Source organism: Pipistrellus hanaki (genome assembly GCF_964339955.1).
Source record: "Pipistrellus hanaki genome assembly, chromosome: 4".
In the NCBI taxonomy this organism is placed as follows: Eukaryota; Metazoa; Chordata; class Mammalia; order Chiroptera; family Vespertilionidae; genus Pipistrellus; species Pipistrellus hanaki.
In genome coordinates, this window is record NC_140506.1 from 69,044,761 (window position 1) to 69,049,573 (window position 4,813).

General features: G+C 39.7%; 1 long non-coding RNA gene across 1 annotated transcript; it reads left to right on the forward strand.

Moving 5' to 3' along the window:
• Window positions 1-273: 273 nt before the first annotated feature.
• Window positions 274-4,031, forward strand: LOC311621718. Its single transcript, XR_014794869.1, has 3 exons — window positions 274-325; window positions 2,493-2,548; window positions 3,953-4,031. It is a non-coding gene; the product is annotated as an uncharacterized lncRNA (long non-coding RNA).
• Window positions 4,032-4,813: the final 782 nt, after the last annotated feature.

Below are 4,813 nucleotides of genomic sequence, written 5' to 3' on the forward strand. Positions count from 1 at the left end.
TTTAAGGTATGCTCTTACAAGCCAAACTGTCTCTGCCTTCAAGTAAGATTCAAATATTTGGGAGACTAGCATTGCTGTAGTTGAAAGTATTGCTATCCAAGTGAAAAAAAGAAAAATTAGTTATTTTCTTTGAAATCATTGTGAGGCTGTTAAAAAAAACAAGGCACTTAAGGAACAAGCAGATGTTACGTTCCAGGATGACCCAGCCAGGTCTGGCTGCTCACCACATACACCATGTGCTTGTTGGCACTCAGGTTCTGGAATAAATAAACAAGCCAAGATGTGCAGCAACAAAAGTGAACAGGGTTTCCGGAAAAGAGAAAAGGTATATTACCCAAAGATAGTTACCCAATGAAATAATTAACATTAGACATGCAGTTATATTATATAAACAATATTGTGGATTTTGTATCATTGTTACTTTCCTAAATATGTTATAGAAGGAGAAGAGTATTTGACAATAGGGGAATACCAAATGCTTTGTTTTAACTGTGCATTAAAATTTTAAAGTTGATTTTAGGTACTCAGGACTGAGACATAAGTGATATCTTTAGATTCTTATTAAACTTGATAATCATATTACGAAACCACAGGGTTGTTAATTTAGTCAGTTATCACCCTCACAGAAAAATATTAGGTTACCTCCAAATTATCCTTCAGTTGTCTCTAGAACTATCCTGGTACTAACTAAAGACAAATGTATTTACTTGGTGTGAGATCTACTAAAACCTCCATTGCTCGCATACACAGCTCTTTTTTGCTACACCCCAATCTGCAGTAAATTATCTCAAAAGGTATTCAATTAAAAAAAAAAATCAGATACTTTATTTTAAAATATTTTAATTAATTTTAAAATAAAAATCTCTTGGATTTATCTTTTGAGTAACTAAAATCAACTTAAAATTTTTAATTTTAACCCTTTGGGAAAAACGAGAAAAGCAGATCCCTAAACCTATCAAGCTCAGAACGTCTCACAAGAAGGAGAGAAGACAGGAAATTTAAGCGCTGGAATGGGCAGTGGGAAGATAAAGACCAGAATATAAGAAGATGGCAGGCAAAAGTACCAAGGAAATGAGATACAAACACAGCCAATACCCCTCCCAAACTGCTACTTAGGCAGCCCTGCAGAAGGCAGAAAAAAAAGAAGACAAATGATACTTCCTATTTACTTTATCTTTCCCATTCCTAAATCCCCTTCCTAAATCTGGCTTTATTACCTGTCATCTTCAAGGAAAAACATGCACTAAAGACCTTCTTTGTTGTTCCAATCTCCAAGACAATTTACAGAGATCAAGGGATAGTGCTAAGCCTTGGGGTGACCTTGGGCAAGGGAACTGGAAAGTAGGAGAGAGCTCTTTTCCCAGGCTGTGGAACTTTGCTGAGGTTCTGGAAAAGTGTCTTGATTGGGGTGAACCATTTTCTTCTGAATTTAGACAGCAACACACTGTAAGCTCAGAGCAGCACATCGTGAGCCGCAGCAGCAGCTCCTGCGTCAGGCTCTTAGGGCTCCTATCTACAGGAAGCTTCTGCTGCAAGCGCTTCAACACCCATCCTTTTTCTTTTCTCCTTCACAATTAAAGCTGATTTCCTAAGCTAGCTCCTGCTGCAGGGCTCAGCCTAGGTGAGCCTCAGACCCAGGACCCGAGAGCACAGAAGACCTCACTCTCCAGGTGAGCTCCCACTTGCTTTCTCCCCCCCTCCTCCCCCTCCCCCCCCCCCCCCCCCCCCAGCCCCCAGTGCTCTCCATTCCTCTTCAGTCCTACACAAAATCCCAGGCTGTATTCAAAGAAAAATTCCAAAGGCATCTCAGTGAAATTTAGAAATGCATTCTTTTTTTCTGTAAGGAATATTTTTAAATAAGTATTTTAGCTCTCTCTATATATATATTTTTAAATGCAGGCGTTCTTAACATTTGAATCCTCTATAATGTTTAATTATACTCTCTACTCCTCTGAATAAACATTCTGAAAAGGCTGCCTTCCTTACCTCAAAACAGCTAGAGCCTCAGCACATTACCTACAGCATTTCATAACCTATTTAATTAGGCTCTAGTCCACCATCCACAGCCCTCAGACAGGATAGCGTTTTTTCCATGTCCACAAACGCCAGAATTGTCTCAGAGTATTTCACACACTCGCTGAAATTTCTACAAGGGAATGGTTGTTTTGTTTTGTTTTTGTTTTGTTTTTTTACCTGTAGGAGAACAGTTAGTACAAATTGAGTACTACATTTGCATCCTTAATCCCCCTTGGCCAGTGTCCTTGTTCAGGCTTTTCTCCTCCATATTTTGCTTGAAAGGGGGAGCGCAGAGAATGTTGTTGCCTATCCAAAAATGTGTGATCCAGCCTCAGATTCAATGGGAGAAGGAAAAAGTCAACTATTACTGAATGCCTGCTATGTGCAAGATATCGGTGCTCAGTGTTTTATCTGTTTTCTTCATTTAATCCCCACAATACCTATATGCGGTAAATACACTTATTTCTATTTTACAGATGATGGAACTGGAATACTGGGAGGTTAAGAGTGAATGTCATCCTGCAGACTGAAGGTTTGATTATGGTCAAGAGTAGTACCTCACATCAATCTCTCTTTCTTTCCCTTTTCTTCTCCCTCTCCCTCTCTCCCTCTCCCTCCCTTCCACTCTCTCCCCCTTAAAAAAAAAAAAAAAAAAAAAAAATCATTGGGAAAAGAATCCATGGGTGAGGATAAACAACGAACAAATAAACAGAGTTCTATCTGATGCCATTACACTATGTTTTTATCAGTTCACCAGATTGTTTATATTAAAACCAAGCAAGTAGCAAAGGCAGCTCTAAAGACCTAAGTTTGGTCCTGCTTTGGTCTATGATTTCACAAAGGCTCTGACAATGAGAAGGTAACCACATTTTCCTCTTCTGAGCTGCTGAAACCGTGTGCTGAGCACTGGAAGGGCAGGGGCATCAGGTCAGAGACTGAGTCTGGGTCCTAGTTAGCTATAGATCTTTGAGTAAATCTGGGTCCCACTGGTCATGTGACTTTGGGTTGTTATTATTCACTCATCCATCCATTTATTTTACAAGTATTTGTTGAACACCTACTAAGTGCCCGGTATTCTTTTAGATGCTCCGAATATGGCATGAGCAAAACAAGTCAGGCTCTCACAGAGCCTACATACTCAAGAAATATAAACCATTATGTCTCTACTTTCTTTCTGTATGAAAGGAGAATGACTGTGCCTCCCTCATGGCTTTGTGCTAAACATAAATTAAGTGAATATATATGGTACTTGCCACATTATCAAGCACAGTGTAAGCACTCAATAAATGCCAGTTGTTATTTTAAAATGGAAATTCCTATCTGTAGCACAAATTGGGCTAAAGTAGCCCTAACCGGTTTGGCTCAGTGGATAGAGCGTCGGCCTGCATACACAAGAATCCCTGGTTTGATTCCGGTCAAGGGCATGTACCTTGGTTGTGGGCACATATCCAGTAGGGAGTGTGCAAGAGGCAGATGATCGATGTTTCTAACCCTCTATCCCTCTGCCTTCCTCTCTGTAAAAAATCAATAAAATATTTTTTTAACTGTACTAAAGTAAATATAAGTAATCAGAGAGGGACTTTTGGTATATAAAGATGGGGTGGGGGATGGAGAGCATTGTCCCCTGAAGTGTCCAGAGTAATTTCCTGCCACAATGAGTTGAGTCTACAGAGCTCTAATGTGAGCTGCTTGGCTAGCATTCACTTGAACACTAATGGAAAAGTCAGCCTGCATCGATTCCTGTTGCCCGGCAAGTTTCAGCATACAAGTGGTCCTGAGGTCTATTTTTGCCTAGTACAAAAAATTGAGGTCTCTTCAGAGAAAGCAAAGTGCAGGTATTATGGTAATTATTTTAAATAATGCAAGCATAAGAAGGAGAGCTTTTCCACAATACCTTTTGAAAATTAGACTTTTTTTCTCTCTCTTGTGTTTTCAGGAAGCTGGAGCTGTACCTAATCTGCTTTATATGATTCAGGAGCTAATAGGAGTACACAGAACAACGATGTGACTGGTGAATAGTTTCCTACCCATTCTCAGGACAATACAGCATCAGGAGACTGTCGGAGCCGACCCAAGTCTCAGACAACTTCCTGTAGTCAGGGGGCGGGGGCCCTGACAAGAAATGAGCCACAGCTACAAAAAGTAAAATGAAGAAAGCAAAATAAGTTTATTAGTCTCCCCAACATCTCAAGTAACAAGACATATCTGCTTAGCTGCCCAAGCAATGACCCCAGTTTCTCCCTTTGATCACAGACCTTGGAATTTAAAATCCATACATTTTGTTCTGCTTATTTCTGAGAATATTTTGATGCTCTTGATCAAAAAAATAAGAATGGTTTATTTTAAACCTATTCATTGGGATTTCAAAGAGAAAAAAATGTTTTTTAAAACCCTTTCATTTAGCCGGGACCGGTTTGGCTCAGTGGATAGAGCGTCAGCCTGCGGACTGAAAGGTCCCGGGTTCGATTCCGGGCAAGGGCATGTACCTTGGTTGCGGGCATATCCCCAGTAGGGGGTGTGCAAGAGGCAGCTGATGGATGATTCTCTCTCATCGATGTTTCTAACTCTCTATCTCTCTCTTCCTCTCTGTGAAAAATCAATAAAATATATTTAAAAATAAAATAAAACCCTTTCATTTAGCCTGTGTCCTAAATAAATATTGATGGATTAATCTACCAGTGCTTCAGGGTTAGTAAGCTAGTGTGGTGGTTATGGTTTTGATACAAGTTTCAAGTTGGTTTAATTCCCTGCCCCAAAAATCTAAAAAGACACAGAAATGAAGTGAAATACAAATAAC